At 42.9% G+C, this 19,661-nt stretch overlaps 1 protein-coding gene and 1 pseudogene across 5 annotated transcripts in view; both read left to right on the forward strand.

Annotated features, from left to right (window-relative positions):
• Window positions 1-738: 738 nt before the first annotated feature.
• TPST1 (tyrosylprotein sulfotransferase 1) overlaps window positions 739-19,661 on the forward strand; it is a 65,479-nt gene continuing 46,556 nt past the window's right edge. The window contains exons 1-2 of one of the 4 annotated variants that reach the window (XM_081132678.1): window positions 5,416-5,608; window positions 6,383-6,455. The gene's annotated coding sequence lies outside the window, so the exon portion shown is untranslated. Of the gene's footprint in view, window positions 990-5,384; window positions 5,609-6,382; window positions 6,456-19,661 lie in introns of those variants that run through there. The other 3 variants (XM_081132679.1, XM_081132677.1, XM_081132680.1) reach the window with 3 other exon arrangements.
• Window positions 14,887-15,531, forward strand: LOC308554782 (PCI domain-containing protein 2 pseudogene; annotated as a pseudogene). Its single transcript has one exon. The product of its transcript is annotated as a PCI domain-containing protein 2 pseudogene (transcript).

The raw sequence follows: 19,661 nt of genomic DNA on the forward strand, positions 1-19,661 counted from the left end.
GTACCTCCCTTCCCAATCCTTGCCCTCCCTGGAGCTTTCCCCTCATATAGGTCAGACACTTGCCAGAGAAGGGAGGCAGACACCTCTAGTGACTGCAGTCCATACTCAAAAGCATCCAAGGCTCTCATCCTGGACCTTTAATCAGTGGTGCTCAAACACTGCAGAGAAGCAGAATTTATCTGGGATCTTTAAAAAAAAAAGAAAGAAAGAAAGTATAACAAACAAAGAAAAGCTCGCATGGGTGAATAGTGTGATGAATTTTCACAAAGTGAACAAACTGGGTAATTCCTGGGTCAGGAAACAGAATATCACCAACTAGCCTTTCTGAAGTCCCTCTCGTGCCACCTTCCAGTCACCACCCTCCATCCCTGTCCCCTAGATCTTCTGCTTCATAAAACTTACAAGAGGCCTTGTGTCTAGTTTACAAAGCTGCACAGGTGGTTTATATGCATAGCTGGGCTTGAAAACCACTCCTGGCAGCCACATCATCTCTTTTGTCATAAGTGGAACTAGAGGATGCTTTGCTCCCAGTCTTTGGCTTAGCACCAGTAGCTGCCTGGCTGTGTTTACCCACTGAGCACTGGGCATTTCCTGTGTCTGGGGTCTGCAGAGCATGTGAGTGCAGCTCCTGGGCTCAGGAAGCCCAATTGGCTGGTTACAGCCTGGGCATGTGGCCCTCCCTCCCTGGCAGGAGTTGCATGAAGAGGTATTTTTGGAAGGTGCAGGAGTTCTGTAGCCATTTGGAAAATGCCTGCTCATAGGCTCGGCTGGATTCTCGTTTTAAAATGATGATGTGGCTGAGGGGCCTGACCTAGCCGGTTTTCCTGGATCTAGGGGTGGGGAAAGTGAGGAGGCATGCTTCTTTTCCCCCCCTTTTCTTTAAATTGTATCACCATTTTCTTTTTGTCTCAAATTCCTCTGTCCCACAAGCTTCAAGAGAATTGTGAGGTGTCTCCTGCAGCTCATTGGCTCTTTGATGCTGTTTGCAGGTAAGTGTTTAACTTGTCCCAAGTCATCAGGGCTTTTGGGTCACTTTAAGTCAAGCGAAAGTTTACCCTCAATTCCCCATCAAGGATCTTTGGCCCCGGAGCCCTCACCTGGAGTCCGTCTCCGTTCCCTTCCAGGAAGGACTCTTATTTTCTTCCCTGTGTCCCTCTCTCTTTTGCTCTGGTGGCCTTCATTGATATTCCCAGATTTTGCTAATCATCTATCCATTCATTCACCCATCCATTCATTCAATTAGTGGTAGGCCCCTTGCAGGCAACAGGATTAAGACGGGGAAGCCACTGTCCTTTAGGCCAGCCTTTGTACAGCTTCTGCCTCGGGGATTCATCTCCCAGGAAGAAGGCCCCCCGCCAAGGGTAAATGAGGACCCCTTGCTTACAGTAGCCTCACCTCCTGGAAGGAAAGTCTCTACGCAACACACCTAGGAATGTTCAGGCTTTGATGAGATCTGAAGAGGCAGCACATCCCTACAGCACTTCTATTTTGAAGGGTTGTTGGCCTTGCTTTGGTTCTTGGAAGGAGAAAAGTGCAGCAGATCTCCCTTCCTGGCATCTCCATTCCCAGGTCTGGCATGGAGAGAGGATGGTATGAAGGAGGGAGGTGGAAGGGACAGGAATAGAAAATTGAGGAAGAGAACCATGCCAGGTCCTACTTTTTTATTCTCTGTCCCAGCCCAAAGGAGCTAGAAATGAGGGGTAAAAGTAAGGGGTTTGGACAAATAAAAAGGAGAGGACAGGCTACCTTTGAAATGCAAGTGCAGGAGCAGTGATCTCTCAGAGAGCACAGGCCTGGCTGTGGGAGGAAGCTGATGCCAGCATGTGTCCACTTCCTCTCTTTTCTTGGGTCTGCTGGGGCTGCCTGGGCTGTTTGGAAGAAACAAGCTCTGAGACCTTAACACTGCCTATTTGGTCAGGGGGCAAGGCTGTCTATGCCCTCGTGAGGCTCTCTGAAATCTGAGCTCTATCACCAGGAGGAGGTAAGTGTGGGAGGGAAAACAGACACAGAGTGTTCAGAATATGTGTACTCACTATGAGGCTCATTAATTCACGCAGAGAAATAGCAATGTCATGTGAACCGCACGTTCATATAGGCGTAACCAGTGAGTTTTCTAGGAGAGACTTCTTTTCCTAAAATGTTACGAATTTATTCATTTTGAATAGGTAATCCAAGCATGTGGCACAAAATATCAGAGTATACAGTGAAAAATAAGTCTCTTCCCCACTCTTGCGCCCCAAGTCCCTCAGTTTTCCCCCCAGACACAAGTATTGCTGCCAGTTTACAGTGCATCCTTCTGGAGATTGTCTTCGAAAATCACAAGTGCATGTGTGTACTTAAAAACACAGTGGGCATATTATATACGCTGTCTTTAACTTTGTTCTTTTCACTTAAGAGTGTATTTTGGAGTCTTTTTTCTTATTAGTTCTGTGAAGGAGGGGAAATTTTCCCTCTTAGTTCTTTTGGCTGTTCTAATCATCAAATTGACAGGAGACAGATTAACAGGAGAAAAATAATAAAATTTAATTACATATATATATACGAAGGTTCCACAAAAACTTGGGGCCTGAGGACAATTGAGCAGTTGAAGCTTATTTGCCCTCTTAAGTTAAGCTGCTGGTGGAGGTAGGGTGTGTGTATGTGTGGTTTGGGTCTTCAAAGGGGATGAAGGCAGTTCAAACGTTTGGTAAACACATGTTCACTGGCTCACCTTTAACAATGGCACACAGAGGGGACCTTCACAGAGAGGACTTCAATCAAAGGTCCCTCCCTGTCTATTACACACTAGTTCATATTAAACTATAGTTATCTATGATGATGGCTCCTTTTCTGGCGCTAGGTAAATTCTTTAAGGCAGTTAAGAGGAAGGTCAAAGGTTTTTCCTGAGTCTTTGGTTCTTAAAAAATAACCAGTTTAAAATAATCAATATTCCCCAAAAGGTATATTTTGTGGTGGCAAAACTCTGCTCCCCTCAGTACATATACTACATTGGTTGCAAGTAGATTTAGAAAGCTTGCTCCCAAGTGATCCTGGTCTTTGCTTCAGATCAAGCTTCTGGCTGCTTGCCACGGACAGTGTGGCCCTGGAGTCACCTGAAGCTGTCTTGCTCAAGGAGACATCCTGCCATGTGACAGACAGGGAGCCAACCTCTCTGCCAGATTTCACTGCAGGGATTTGTGTCCCATTCTTGCCCTTGTCTGGAATTTGTTCTCAGAGTTTAATACCTGAGATACAAGTGCTACCCCTCCATCCCCCACCTGGCTACTCAGTTCTTTTTTGAGGTCTTGTAGGTGGGTGAAGTATTTTCTGAGCAGTGCAGAGGTGATCTCAGAGAGCTGCATTTCTGGTTTGTGGAAAGAGGCTGGCAGGGGCTGTGTTTATGGGATTAATGCCCAGTGGTGCTGGCAATGGCTTCAGCTTACTCAGGCCGTGGTGAGCCCTTTTCTTGATGGGGTCTGGAATACAGGAGGTGGAATGGGACATAGCCCTTAATGTTAAAAGCTGGTTGAACGATTTTGGGTCCATCCATAATTACCTTCCTTCCCTTTCTTTCCCTTGTTTTCTGCCTGCTGACCCTGATCATTTTCTTTTGATGAGCTTGTAATCCCCAAAACAGCTTGTGTGAAACCATCTTCACTTGATTTAGGTGTTTCAAAGAAAAATATCATGCTGGATATTTCTTTAAATTTCCTCAGATCAAATTGCTTACAAGATTTTTCCAATTGAATAAAGAAAAAGACAAAGCTAGATATACTGAACCCTTGTTCTTAGAGAGGCACCATAGGCAGGGCCTTCAGGGGTTTGTAATCTCATCTGATCTTTTTAAAAAACAGCTTTATTGAGATTTAATTCACATACCATACAATTCACCTACTTAAAGTACACAATTCAGTGGTTTTTAGTATATTCATACAATTGTGCAACCATCGCCCAATTGTGCAACCATCGCCACAGTTTTAGAACACTTTCATCAATGACCCCAAAAGAAACCCCACACCCATTAGCAGTCACTTCCCATTTCCCCTCAACCCCCCTCAGACTAAGGCATCCACTAATCTACTTTCTGTCTGTATGGATTTGCCTATTCTGGACATTTCACATAAATGGACTCATTCAATATGTGGTCTTTTGTAACTAGCTTATTTCACTTAGCATAATATTCTGAATTGCAACTTAGGACATGCAAGCTATGGCAAACCACAAGCAAGAGAACAAAGGAGAAGGGCCTTATAAATAAAAGGAAGTTGGGAGGGGACCATGTGAAGGAAAGCCCTTTGGAAGAGAGCCAGCGTTCAGGATGGTGATGGCTATGCGTTGGCTGGGTGGTTGTTGGGCAAGAAGACTGTCTTCCTCCTGCTAGTTGGAGTAGCAAAGTAGGCTTCTTCCTTGGGAGAACCGTTAGCTCCTTCCTCTGGGGGTCTGCAGGGTGCAGCCAGCGGTGAGTGCCCGAGCACCCCCCCCTTCATCGTCTCCAGACTTCATAAAAAAGGGCGGGGGGGGGGGGTTCCTTGCTCATCCCAGGAAAGAGAGAGAGGGAGGGAGGGAGAGAGAGAGATTGAGAGAGAGAGAGAGTTGTTCCATTTATTTATGCATTTATTGGTTGATTCTTGTGTGTGCCCTGAGTGGGGATTAAGCCCATACCCTTGGCATATGGTGATGCTGCTCTAACCAACTGAGCTCTGGCCAGGGCTCCTTGATTCATTTTCACAGAAGGGATTATAAAGGTGAACAGTTTTCAGTGGTGAAATTTCAGCCCTCTGCCCTCCGCCTCCCTTCCCTTTCTGCCCTTTTCTCCTTTCCTAGCTTTCAGTTCTTGTTCTTGCAGGGATCAGCCCCCCCTCCCCTGCCATAGCGGCAGCACTTGCTCACTCATTTGCACTTTTGTGTGGCAGGCAGGTAGCCGGGCTCTGTTTGCATTTGTGAGTTATCTCCAGTGAGACGGGAGCGCCTCTGCTAGCAGCGGGCACGGGGCCGGTCCTGGAAGCAGTGGACAGAGAGGGTGGCGTCCCGAAAAAGCTCGTTTTCTTGCCCTATCCCCGGGTTTCGCGGAGGAAGGCCACCCACAGCCACGTCCGCGGGACTCCCCTGCTTCCAGGCCACGCACACCGTTGCTCCGGCAACAACGGCCCCAGGCAGGTGGCGCCCCCGGGAGTCCCCGAGAAGCGCGCGCGCTCGCAGGGCTGAGGGGCGCCCGTCCGACCGCAACGTCAGACCCACCCCGGCCCCTCAGAGCCTGCGGGACTGGGCGCAATTCGAAGCTCCGCCCCCCTCGGTGGGGAGCCTGCGGAACCCACGAATCAGAGAGGCCGACACAGCGGCCGGGCCGGGCGCCAGGCAGCCAATCCCCGCGGGCGTGTGATTCCCCGCCCGCCCCGGAGGCTAGCGGCTGGCACCGAGGCAGCGGCAGCGGGAGTCGCTGTTGAGGCGGCCGCGGGCGCGGGTCGCGTCGGCGCTGCTCCGCGGGGCCGGCTGGGCTGGCGGCTGCTGGCGCCTGGCCGTGAGGGCGGGTTCCCGGGACGGGCGGAATGGCCCCCACCTAGGGCGGTGGGAGAAGCGGCCGAGCCCAGGATGCTGGGGAGGCGGCGCGGCGGCTCCTCACTCATCCCAGGTAAGGGGGACGCCGCGCTCGCTGCGGCCCCGCTGCCCGCCGGCCGCCGCCCACCTGGCTCCGAATCCCGGCCCGCTCCGCCCTGGCATCCCTGGAGCCTGCGTCGCCTCTGCCCGCACATCTCCCGGGTTGCCCCGGGGCCGCTGTCCAGTCCCGCCCCCCGAGCGCGGCGCCCCACGCCGTGGCGCGGCCGCTCCACGCACCCCCTGCCCCCGAAGCCAGCGTTTCCGGGTCTCCGGCTCCTCGGTCGCCCGGCTCGACCCCCGCCCGCGTGGGCCTCCTGCCCCCTCCCGCCTCTCCCCTTCCTTCTCGCGGCGCTGACACCGCTTCCCGGCCCCCGCTTCCCTTCGGGCGCATTCCTAGGGTGAGACCCCCTCACCCCCACCCTCACCCCCATCCCGCCGGGATCGCACTTGGGTCCTTCCCTCCACCTGGGCCTCGTTCTTGCAGGCGCACCCCTATCCCTGCCCCTGACACCGCGGACTCTCCCTCCATTTCACCCTCCGCACCCCACGGGTGTCCTGCGTCTCGCCCATTTGCTCCCAGATGTCTTCTTTTCCAAACTCGCCTCTTCTCCCCTCACTTCTCACCAGGTACCGTAGCGAACTCTTCTCCCTGTGGGTTAGGTCTATAGTTTTCACAGCTTAATTCGCCTCTGAGTTGCAGCCATAGCATGTGAAGTGCCTTGCTGGGGGTCTGGCACACAGTAGGTGTGGCACGTGGTGGATGTTCGTCCTTTAGACTCCTTCCCGGCCTTTGTGCTTCCTCTCCCAGGAATCACCCACTCCTGAAGAGCGGTATGGGCGATGGCAGCGTGAATTAGTGAACTCTGAGTGTGCTCTTTGTGGTATATATTGTTTTTACTTTTGATCATATTTTATATTTATTGTTTTATATTCTTTTATATTAATCGGCGTTGTCAGCGATTCTTAGTGAGCTTTGCAGTGATTACCCCCTTATTCCCCTACTCCAAATCCCCATCTTTTTTAGGAAAGAGCCCCTACCTCAGAGCTGAAATAGCACTGTATGTAAGAAGTGTATGATGTGTTTATTATCTCTCAGTTGGATAGACCAGTCCTGAAGGGAATTTTCAGACTTTAAGAGTTTGGAGGAATCAGGTCTAGATTTTTTGGACTCAGCTTCTGAAGGGATCAAAAATGCTTAGGAGTGCCCTGGCCAGTGTGGCTCAGTTGGTTGGAGCGTGTCCTGTACACCAAAGGATGGTGGGTTTGATTCTCCCTCGGGGCACATACCAGGTTGCTCTTTCTATCCCCGGTGCGGGCACATATGGGAGGCAACAGATCTCACAGCGATGTTTCTCTCTCTCTCTCTCCCTCCCTCCCTCTCTCCAAAATCAGTTTTTAAAAAATGCTTAAGACTAATGTTCTGACAAGTTCTCTAAGAGCGAAAGAGTAATTAACACACCCCACTCCACCCCACCCGGTGCTCAGCCCCAATGCACACTCTTTCTGGCAATGAGAGGAAATAGCTGCAGTCCATTTTTCAAAGAGTAATATAAATTTGAGCTTTTAAAACTATAAAAGCAATGTTACTGGCCTCAAGCCATTCTTGCCACATTTGCTGTGATGGTCTCCAAGCCTGGATGAATCAAACAGTTGGCTTTTTTCCTACTCCTGGGATCTCCAGAGCAGGCTGGAGAAAATCTTGAAACTTAGCTGCTGGTGCTGTTCTAAACTGGATTCCAACTTTATTCTCACTGCCTGGACGTGCTTTGACTTACCCCTAGGTTCCTCTTGTGTACTAAAAGCTTAAATGGCTGTTTATAGATTGTTACCATTCTACTTTAACTATTTGTCCTACTCTTGATTTCTTTTCATTGCTTATTTTTGTCTCCCACTTCACAGAAGAAATTGGTAGGCATGAGCCCTGAACTCTTAAGGATCTGTCATTTTTCTGTGTGCTTGTAGCTGATTTCTGATTTTTCCTTTTATCACAGGAAGTTCTCCTAAGACCAGTATCTCTGATCTCCTTCTATATTCTCATTTTTTCCCTCAGCCCCCATACATACGCAGGTTTCTACCATCCAAAACAAAAACAAAAACCTTCCCTTGAAACTTCCCCGGTTTTTCCTCAGATTAATGTGGTATTCTTTAGAGTTTCATATTTGTTCTTAGCTCTGTTCTAATTTCCTGGTGTGGTTACACTTCCTTTCATGGCTTTAAATAGCACCTGTATATTTATGGTTTTCAAAGGCGTACATCCAGACCCCATTTTTTTTTTTTTAACTTCAGGTATTCCTTATTTTCATCTGTCTGTTGGATAAAAATATACTGGATGCTTGGTACTTTAAACTTGGTTATCTTTTCCTTTCCATTCCCTTTACTCATAGTCCCCTCAAGCACATACCCAGACACTCCTATTACCCTAGAAAGCTTAGAATCCTCATCTTCTCTCAACATTAAGTCTATTGTAGATCCTGTTGTTCCTACCTGAAATCTTTTTCTTTCTCTCCTCATTGCCATAAGACTGGTTGAGGCCTGTGCTATGTTTCTCCTAAAGAGTCAGTGTCAATTATTTCCAACCCAACTACTTTAAAACTACCTCAGGAGCTTTTTAAAAATATTTTAAAATTCATTTTTAGAGAGAGAGGAAGGGAGAGGGATAGAGAGAGAGAAACATCAATGAGAGAGAAATATCGCTGATAGGCTGCCTTCTGCATACCCCCTACTGGGGATGGAGCCTGTAACACAGGCGTGTGCCCTGAACAGGAATCCAGCTGGTGACCTCTTGGTTCCTGGGTTGACGCTCAACCACTGGGCACCCCCTCCTGAGCTTTTAAAGAGTAAGGATGAGGGAATCAAGGTATCCCTAGAGATTCTGGTTCAGTTAGTCTGGTGTGAGGCCATACGTTGTCATTTAAAAAATTCTTCCCATGTGATGGTAGTATGCAGCTAGTGCTGAGAACTGGGCTGAGAGCTCAGAGAATGAGTGATAGAACCCTAAGGAATTATAATATCTAACTCATCCTTTAAAAATCAGGATTAATGGTTACTTGGCATGGTTATTTGCTTACTTTCCTGGTACTTAGTGCACGTACTTTATTAAAAGTACATGTACCTTATTAAAGTACATGTACCTATTACCTACAACATTTTACCTGAATTATTTCTCATGGGTCCATTTTTTCACAAGACTAGGAATTTCTTGAGGTCTGGGACTATGCCTAAAGATAAACTACTATGCTAGGAACCAGGGATGAAGACCTAATACACAGGGGTGGGCAAAAGTGGGTTTATAGTTGTAATACAAATAAATAAATAATAAATAATAATATAAGAATAAACTGTTTCATGTACTCACAACTGTAAACCTACTTTTGTCCACCCCTGTATATCCTGTTCTGTAATAATTATTATATCACAGTATCACAATGCCTTATTTATCTTTTTGTCACTGCCTTACACAGTACTTGGAATATTTTAGAAACTTGATAAAAATAGGTTGAATGAATCAGTTTGGTAAATAATGTAAAACAGATCATGAATTCACAGTTTTGCAAGCTGATCAGCTGAGTTTTGGCCGCTGACAGGTCATTCATACTTGCGCAGTCATTCTTGCCTCTTGAGTGTTTAATCCATTTACAGTTAATGTAATTACCAGTCCATTCAGATTTACATTTGCCGTTTTGCTCTCTGTTTTCTATATGTCTTAAGTCTTTTTAGTTTCTCTAGTCCTTCATTAACTACCTTCTTCTGTATTAAATGTTTTCCAGTGTATAATTTAATTAGCTTATTATTTCTTTTATAATTCTTCTTTATTTTCCTGGTGATTACAATTAGTATTTTAAAACAATTTACTCTGGATTAATACCAACTTATTTTCAATAGTTGGCAAAACCTTTGCTTTAATACAGTTCTGTTCACTTCTCCTTTCTTTGTACTCTTATTAAGTCATTCAAATTACATAGTGTACATTAAAAGCCCATTGGGAATTTTACAATTATTGCCACCCTAGCTGGTTTGGTTCAATGGTGAGAGCGTTGGCCCACAGACTGAAGGGTCTCAGGTTCAATTCCGGTCAAGGGCGCATACCTAGGTTGCAGGCTCGATCCCTAGCCCCAGTTGGCACACATGCAGGAGGCAACTGGTTGGTGTGTCTTTATTACATCAGTGTTTCTCTCTCTGTTCCTTCCACTCTCTCTGAAAAGCAATGGAAAAAATATCCTTGGGTAAGGATTAACAAAAGAAATTAAAATTATTGGTATATGCAGTTGTCTTTTAATTCAGATAGGAACAGAAAAGAGTTACAAACATGAGTTTATGCTGTCTTTTGTATTTATCTGTGTATTTATCTTTATTGGTGCTATTTTTTTCATGTGGATTTGCATTACTGACCGGTGTCTTTTCATTTTAGCCTTCACTAGCTCTTCTTAGTTTTGTTTACTGGAGATATCCTAATTTATCCTTCATTTTCTAAAAGATAGTTTTGCTGGATATAGAAGTCTTGATTGATCTAGTCCTTTTAGCACTGTGAATATGTCATCACATTGCCTCTGGCCTCTGTAGTTTTCCATGAGCAGCCAGTTGTTTATCTTATTGAGGACTTGATATGTGATGAGCCACTTTTCTCTTGGTGCCTTCAAGATCCTTTGGCTTTTGACAGTTTGATTATAACGTGTCTAGAGGCACATCTCTTTGAGTTTATCCTACTTGGTGTTTATCTAGTTCCTTGGATTTTTAATGTATTTTATTGAATTTAGGATGTTTTCAAGCCATTTATTTACATAAATTTGATTTTCTCCCCTTTCTGTCTTCTCTGGGACTTCTTTATGCATATTTTGGTATGCTTAATGATATCTCACAGGTCTGAGGCTCAGTTTATTTTTCTTCATTTTTTTTCTGTTTTTCAGACTGGAAGACTGATCTATTAAGTTTGCTGATTTTTCTGCTATCTTAAGTCTGCTGTTGAGCCCCTCTAGTAAATTTTTTGTTTCAATTATTGTACTTTTCAACTCTAGAATTTCTCTTTGGTTCTTTCTTTAAAATTTTTTTTTTTTATAATTTCTATTGATATTCCCTGTTGGTGAGAAGTAATTCCCATAATTTCCTTAAATTATTTAGATATGGTCTTCTTTAGTTCAGTTTTTTTTTTTTTAAACATATTTACAATAGCTGATTTAAAATTTTGTCCAGTAACTCCAATATCTGGGCTTTCTCAGGGATAGTTTCTATTGACCGCACCTTTCCACCTGTGTATGGGCAGTACTTTCTTGTTTCTTTATATGTCTCATAGTTTTTTTGTTGAAAATTGACACTTTAAATAATATAATGTGGCTACTCTGGAATTCAAATCCTTCTCCCCCCAAATTTGTTGTCGTTGCTGTTTGTTTTGTTACTTTTTGAGTCTAACTGTAAAGTCTGTATTCTTTGTCCTGTATAATCATCAAAGTCTCTGCTTGGTTAGCCTAGTGGTCATTTAATGATTGGACAGATTTCCATAAATGTCTTGAAACCATAAGTTTCCCAGCCTTTGCTTAGGGGCTGTGTGTGTGTGTGTGTGTGTGTGTGTGTGTGTGTGTGTATTTGGGCTCCCTTCATTTACCAGCAGTTTACACTGTGCCTTAGCCTTGACTTCCTGCTTGTACAGAACATCAAGGTTAGCCAGAGGTGAGAGGTGAGGGCCTTCTCAGGTCTTTCCTCGGCATGTGCATGCCTTCTAGATTCCCAAGAATATATTGGAGCTTTTTTAAGCCCTATATATACAACTCATTCCTCAGTTTTTTATTTTAAGTTTTTGATCAATGTCTTATTTGCAGCAACTAATATTGTCACTGCAGACAGCTAATTAAATAATTGTCTCAGCTTCGGGTCAAGATGGCAGAGTAGGTAAACACTGTGCTTGCCTCCTCCCATAACCACGTCAAAATTACAACTAAATTATAGAACTACCACCGTTGAGAACCACCTGAAGACTAGCTCAACAGAACTCTTATTACTAAGGATATAATGAAGCTAAGTCAAGACAGGTAGGAGGGGCAGAGATGTGAAATGGGCTGGTCCCACACCCACATGTGGGAGTTAAGAACTGGAAGGGATCTCTTAGTTATGGAGGTTCCCACTGAGGAGGTAGGGGTCCCATTCCTACACCTGGCTTGGCTCCCTAGTCCAGAGCACCAGTGCTAGGAACAGGAGTCCCCACAGCATTTGGCTATGAAAATCTGGGTGAGATGGAGGGTTGCTGGAGTTCCAGATGTTTCTCTTAAAGGGCCCATGTCACTCATCATCAGAGAAATGGAAATTAAAACCACAGTGAGATATCACCTCATACCTTTCAGAATGGCTATTATCAATTAATCAACAAACAACAAGTGTTGATTGAGGAGAAAAGGGAACCCTCGTACACTGTTGGGATTGAAAATCAGTGCAACCACTATGGAAAACAGTATTGAGTTTCCTCAAAAAGTTAAAAATAGAATTACCTTATGACCCTGCAATTCCACCTCAAGGTATTTATTTGAAGAAATCCAAAACACTTACTAAAAAGGGTATATGCATCCCTGTGTTCACTGCAGCATTATTTACAATAGGCATGATATGAAAGCAACCTAAGTGTTCATCAATAGATGAATGGATAAAGAAGATATGATACATATATACAATGGAATATTACTTGGCTACAAAAAGAATGAAATCTTACCATTTGTGACAACATGGATCGACCTAGAGGGTATTGAAATAAGTCAAACAGAGAAAGACAAATACCATATGATTTTACTTATTTTATGGAATCTAAAAATCCAAAATGAACAAGCAAAAGAGAAACAAATTCATAGATACAAAGAACAAACTGGTGGTTGCCAGGTGGGAGGGGCTTGGGGAGATGAGTGAAAAAGGTGAAGGGATTAAGTACAAACTGGCAGCTACCAAATGGCCATGGGGATGTAAAGTACAGCATAGGGAATATAGTCAATAGCATTGCAATAACTAGTAATGTCAGGGGGGTACTAGACTTATTGGGGGATCACTTTGTAAGTTATATAAATGAGTAACCAATATGTTGTTCACCTGATACTAATATTAAATGTCAATTGCAATTGAAATTTTAAAAATTTAAAAATAAAAAAAGTTCAATCTAAAAAAAATTATCTCAAACAACAGTATGGTGATTACCAGAGAGGAAGGTGGGAGTAGAGGGAGGTAGAAGAGGGCATGGGGGGATAAATGGTGATGGAAGGAAATTTGACTTTACGTGGTGAACACATAATACCATATGTAGATGATGAATTATACTTCGTACCCCTGAAACCTATATAATTTTATTAACCAGTGTCACCCCAACAAATTCAATAATAAATAAATAAAATATACATAAATTGTGGGTATAAATACAAATAAACACAACTTACAATAAAGTGCAATAAAATAATGAAAATAAGTTATCTCGACATTTTTAACAAATATTCTGGGCATAGGAATGTCACAATCAGGTCCAATAAAGACAAGCCCTGAGAATGCATCTTTTCCAGTGAGCAGTTAGATAGGTTAAGTAGTGACAGTTCTTTGGAGATGTGGGTTTGGGGGAGCTCCTAACCTATTCTTTCTTCTTAAATGGCTACTGAGCTGCTGCTGTTCATAGCTACTATGTTTGCAGGTTGTTGGTTTCCAAGTTTCACAGAGCTGGGTAGAGGGAATAGAAAGAATTAAAATGCCATATATCTTGTTCTGCTGATTGGAAACCAGCTGTTTTTTCTTGGATAAATATTTCTTGGATTGTTGCAAGCCTTTGGTTAATTTTCAGATTTCTGAAAAAGTTGAATTTGCATTTTGCCAGTCTTCTCATTACTTTATGGAGGATCTGACTTTTGGAGTTCCTTACTCTCTCATGCTGGATATGCTTCCTCCAGCCTTTTCTTATTTATGTAGTAGAAGGGGTTTATGCATTAAATTTTAGCAGATTGTTTAGGTCACAGAGATCTCTGAGGTTATACAGTTGTGTTTTTCCAGTTTTATGCGCTGTTATTCCCCTACACTCTGGCCGTGTGTATGGCTTCATAGTTCCTGAATCCATGCTATCCCATTCCACTTCGAGGCTTCTTGTTATCTTATTTTCTCTGCTCAAAACACTCTTTTCTCCCTCATTCCCACAATGGGAGTCCTGCTGATCTTCTAAGATTCATTCTGATATGATTTTCTTTATGTAGCCCATGGATGTCATTTTTCATAACTTTTGTATTACCATCTTATTCCATTATGTAGTTTCTTGTTCTCTTCCCCTGCTAAGTTGCTAGTTCTTTGAAGGCACATGATAAATCATACCCTTTATGTGCACAATAAACATTTGTTAATTGAAGTGTAGGAGTGAGGTTTCACAGAGAGAACATTTAACATTTTAGGTATTGTGACTGGGTTTGCATTTTATTCTTTCATGTTGAACTGGAGGAAATGTATACTCTGAAAAAATTAAATAACAATACATGGTTGCACACACACTACATTATATAACCCTTGGAAATGTACAGGAAGATAAAAAAAATCTCCAATAGGAATTGTTATAATAATGGTTTCTGATCAAAGACTTGATGTCTAGTTTTGCTAGAGATCACAGAATTCCAGCTCTGAGAAACTGTGTGAGAGGCATAATTTCTCATAAAGTGGGAACTTACTTATATGTGACAGTGACTGTGCTAAAGTAAAACTAAATTGATAAAGAACACAGAAAAGGTAGAACTGTCCAAGCTAATTTCTAGCCTCCATATATGTCTATTATCTCAGGACGAGAATTATGGGGAGATCCCTAGTTCTCCATCCTTAATCCCATCTAGATGAGATCTTCAGGGACTTGCAGAAAGTGTGCAAATATGAATGCTGCTCATTTATGCAAACAAAGCACAATGCACACATGGAATTAGAATTTTTTCCTGTCTAATTAGATCTGATATATTTTTGGCTCCACCTGGTCCTAGGGATGGGCACTGTCATCACTGTTAATCACTATCAACCAGTACCTGCAGTAGGTTTATGAAGCAATTGACACCAGAGACTGGGCATCCTGTGTGGTGTGTTTCAAGCATCCTTATGTTGCCAACCCATGGCTTCAGTTGGCCTCACCAGAAGAGAAGAAAACTGGGCTCTGCCTGTCATGTATGCAGTAGCACTTGACCTTCAAGTATTTGCCAGTAATGTAGATCAGCAATTGGAAAGAAAGGCAAAAGGAAAGTCAGGGACATGGTGGAAAAAGCAGCTGAATTGTTGATGAGCTGTTTTAATGTCTTTGCCAGTGACACTTGTGCTGGTACAGAGGATTCTGAGAGGTGGGGGATGCTATTTCTGGTGAATCGGTTATTCAGGATTTACTTAAAGATCAACAAACTCCATTTGTGTAAACCCCTCACCAGAGCCATCGGCAGCTCAAACCTGAAAGATGATTATAGCACAGCACAGAGGGTGACATACAGGTACTATGTTGGACAGAAGGCCGTGTGCAGTGATGACTTGAAGCAAGCCAAGGAATACTGTCACCATTTAAGTCAGAAGAACAAAAGGAAGGCTCTGATATATTTACTTCCAGTAAAAATGCTAATGGGTCATATGCCAACCATTGAGCTTTTGAAAAATATCATCTTGTGGAGTTTGTTGAAGTAATCAAAGCAGCAAATGAAGGCAATCTCCTATTGAACGAGGCTCTGACCGAGCACAAGATCTTACTTATTTGCTGTGGTATCTCCCTTTACCTTGAAAAGCTGAAGATCATCACTGACAGGAACCTTTTTAAGAAAGTGTACTTTTAAACACACCAGTTATCTCTTGATGCTTTGCTAGTTGCTTTGAAATTCATGCAAGTGGAAAGTGTATTCTGGCCAACCTGATACACGTGGGTCACGTTAAAGGGTGTGTATCACATCAGCATCAGAAGCTAGCTCTTAGCCAGCAAAACCATTTCTTCCACTGTCTGCAGTGTGTTGAATGTATAAACAGTCCTGAGAAGGAGTGTGCTCCTGTAGTTTTTATCTGCTGATGAAATCAGTCCTGTGACAGTATTCTCTGCAGCTGGAATCTCTTTGGAACTCCTTTCCCAGGAATGTTGAAACTGAGTTTGCCAGCACACGCGGATACCTTGAAATCTCTGTCATCACTCATAAATGTCAACCTCACGGACACCTGGAATTCCTTTTTCAGACATTGCAGACCCCTCCTTTGGCTTTGGAGTGTTGGTGAAACTTCTGTGAAGGAGGCTGTCTCCAAGTCAGCTACAGTTTACTTCTCATAAGTGTTGTTTACAAATGCATCTTTGTAACTTTTTATATAACTCTTTTTATAAAAAAGTCATCTTGAATTTTAAAAAAACAAAAGCTAGGTGTATGTTTTAAACCATATGCTAATGAAGGCCTTATAACATTATCAAATAGTCTTAAACTCACTTAATTTGCACCACACTTGTTGCATGCATGGCTTTTGGTTCATGCCAGGCCCCATGTCTAACCCCATGGAAAAGCCATCACAGTTTTAGAGTCAGACCTGAGTTCCAACTTGGTCAACAATTTGCCAAGTTTTGATACCTTAAGTGAGCCTCATATCCTTTCTGAACTTCAGTTTTCTTGTATGTAAAAAAATTAGAGGACAGAAATGTTCCTTTAACTTTTGATTTGTTGCGGTGAGAGCAAGGGATGACCAAAAAAAAAAATCTGAGCCATTCATCAATGAGAGTGTGAAATGATAGAGGCAGAAGAAATAGACTGATCAGTACACAGAGTAGAGGAGCAAGGTCAGAGGGAGAAAAACAGGTGAACTTTGTACTATCGTCTTCCTCAATATAGTCCACCCATATTTTAACACTGGAAGCAGGAGGAAAGACCATTATTCTAATCACAGGAAAGTGTTAGCTGTCTGGGGGTTTGGTGAGAAAGTTTTAGTGGGGTCATTCAATGCATATTTATTGAGTGCTCACAATGTATGTAGCATTTTATGTTATATGCTGTGGTGAAGACCGAAATGGGTAAGAAGTAGTCAACACCTTCCAAAAACTCACAACTAATTACACTCATAGAATCTAGTTACATTAACTTATTGGCAATCAATCCATTAACTCATTCAAGAGCCCCTACTTTCAGGGAATTTGCAATCTATTGAAAAAGTAAATTAACCATATAATGTAAGAAGTACTATGATTTGGGTAAGTACAAGGGCACTAGGAAGGATACCTATGTCATACAAGGCAGAGAGCTGTCAGGAAAGCTTCCTAGAAGAGATTGTGTTGAAGCTGAATATTGAAGGCTGAGTGGGAGTTATGAGTAAGAGACGCCACAGGTTGTTCAAGACGAAGGCAGCATTGGGTGAATGAGTGTGTGTACGAGGGTGTTGGTGATGGGGATTGATGAAAGGAGAAGCTCAGGCAGGCAAGGGCTGGGTCATGAAGGACCATATATGTTACGGGAAGGATTTTTTTCTGAAAGAAAGTCATTACAGGGCTTTAAGCCAGGGAGTGTCTTAAGTATATTTACATTTTAGAAAGATCACTGCTGAAATAGGATGGTGAATTGAAGGAATCAGAGAGCAGCAGTTAGGAGGCTGTGAAGCTATTCTTAGGAGACAAGGCTGAGGGTGATGACTAAAGCCATGCCAGCAGGGGGAGAAAAGGGAGGAGAGATTCAGCCCAGTGGAAGGAAGAAGCACTGACAGGATCTCACCAGTTACCCACGGAGAGGTTGAGGGGGAAGTACGTAAAGGCTCTCAGATTTTTACGTTGGACGTCTGGGAGGAAGCGGGTCATTTACCAGTAGAGGAGACAGAAGAGGAGGAAAGGTTTTCCCATTTGGTGTTCTTTGAATTTGACATGCCAGTGGAACATCCAGATAGGGTTCTTCCTTGGTCTTTGAATGGTCAGGTCTGAGATTTGGGACAGAAGTCTTGGTTGCAGATGGATTTGAGAGGCATCAGGATATAACTAAGAGGTGACTGTGATGAAGCAGGGTGAGTGTAGGAGTGTGGATGAGGGAACCCAGTGCCTTAAATTCAACATTCTTTAGTCACTCATGATGTTTGCTTTTGAAACATATTAAATGTGTACACGTAGTTAAAGCTGGTTTTCCCCCCTCTGGGCTTTCTACTATTAGTATTATAACAGTTAAAATATTTTCGTTAATACCTTAATATCTGTATGACTTTTTTTCCAAAGTCTTGGCAAAACTATTTTTCCCACCTGCTATAAATTTTGTAGAGCCAATTTAAAAACTGTTGGGATAATGATTGGGATTGAAAATTTTTTTCATGGCCTCCAGATTACTTTGTTTTTATTTGTAGTTCCCTGTTTTATCTGACATTTACCTGTTGTACATTTACCTTGTTTCAGAAGACTATAGGTGTTTTAAGGCAATTTAAATCAGAAGATCTCACTAGGTGCTTACTCATCTGTAAATTTCTTGCTTTACCTTTTATCTGATATTCATGCTGTGACTGCAGGGATGATGAATGGGTTAATCTGTGCTTTAAAGAAGTTCTTAGTCTAGTGGGGTAAACTAACCACAAGTGTGCAAACCAGTGTGTTTTTACCAAGTGCTGAGGGTACAGAAGAGAGAACAATTGATTTCCGGGCGGAGGGAGATAGGAAAAGAGCACTGAGGAGGTGGGTATGACGGGGAGGAAGGGTCAAGACACAGGAGGGCCCGGCAGGAGCGGAGGCCAGGGGTGGAGGTGCCTGGTGTGGATGGGCAGTGGCCCTGAAGGGGGCGGGCTGCCTGGGAGGAGTGCTGATTGGCGAAGCTGGAGGATGAGTGGGAGCCCGTGGGTGAAGGGTGCCATAGGCCCCTGTTCTTTTAAGTCCTTCTGCATGTTACCCACTTGATTGTCACAGCTGCTCTGTGAAAAGAAAGAGAACTTGCAGGTGTTTCTGTACCTTCTGTATTTTCTATCCACCTTTTAATAATTTCTACTCTAATTACATGTGAAAAAGAGTTTATCATTCCTATTTTATGGACGAGGGAACTAATGCTTCAATGATATATATAGATCAGCAATTTTCAACCTTTTTCATCTAGTGGCACACATATGCTAATTACTAAAATTCTGCAGTATACTAAAAAATGTATTTTTTGCCAATCTGACAAAAGTGAAAAAAATAAAAAGGTATAATTTTGAATCATGCACACCAGCTGGCTATTGTTGTGTTCACTATTGTTATTTTTTTATTTGACAGTCTAGGGGAAAAGAGGTCAGTGCCCCTGACTAAATAGTTAGGTGTTGCGTGTTGTAAAAATTCTTGCAGCCCACCAGTGTGCCTCTTGCGGTACACTGGCTGAAAGCAGCTGATCTAGATTCATACGGCTAAGAAAAAAACGACTTTAGACTAGAGCCCAGGTCTTCTGACTGATATACTAGGCTTTTTGTGCATTAATTCAATGCCATCTTCTTTTCTCCATTTCCTATTCTAGTTTTAATCCTGAAAGTTAGGAGGTTGGTGGAAAATTGCATAATTGAATTACTGAATGATAGTATGTAATTTGAGCAAATTTGCTTTCTTTTCTTTGTGTTTTCTCATGGGTGGTTTAGACAGACAATAAACATTAGTGAAAAATCTAGAAGAGGAATGGTTAGCCTACAGTGACCCTCTGATTTGCAGGTCTGAGAAAGTTAGAACTTCGTAACTTAAACTGTTTATTTTATTTCATTATAACTCTTTATTATGAAATTTTTCAAACATATTCAAAAATAGAAAATTACATTGAACCCTTAAGTATACCCATCACTCAGCTTCAAACAGTTAACTCATAGCCATCTGATTTCATATATAACCCTCTCCCTATACACACATCTGCCCTCAGATATTTTTGAGACAATTTCATTTAACTTGAACTGTTAAAAAAGTTATGCTTGAGTTTAACTTGTACTCTTATCTCTATTTGTGTCCTAGGCATTAGGTCCAGTTCTTAGTATTTGACCAGCTCTTTTCTCTCCTGGCCATGGGGTTCAGTGAAAACAAAACTCCAGTAAACTTAAGAAGATATGTCCCAGCAGATTCCCAAAGACTGTCAGCTGTGTATAACATAGTCTTCAAGGCATTTGCCATTTCTTGCCAGTGGTTCTAGTGCCAGCCTCCGACG

This window comes from Miniopterus schreibersii (assembly GCF_964146895.1).
Source record: "Miniopterus schreibersii genome assembly, chromosome: 3".
Classification (NCBI taxonomy): domain Eukaryota; kingdom Metazoa; phylum Chordata; class Mammalia; order Chiroptera; family Miniopteridae; genus Miniopterus; species Miniopterus schreibersii.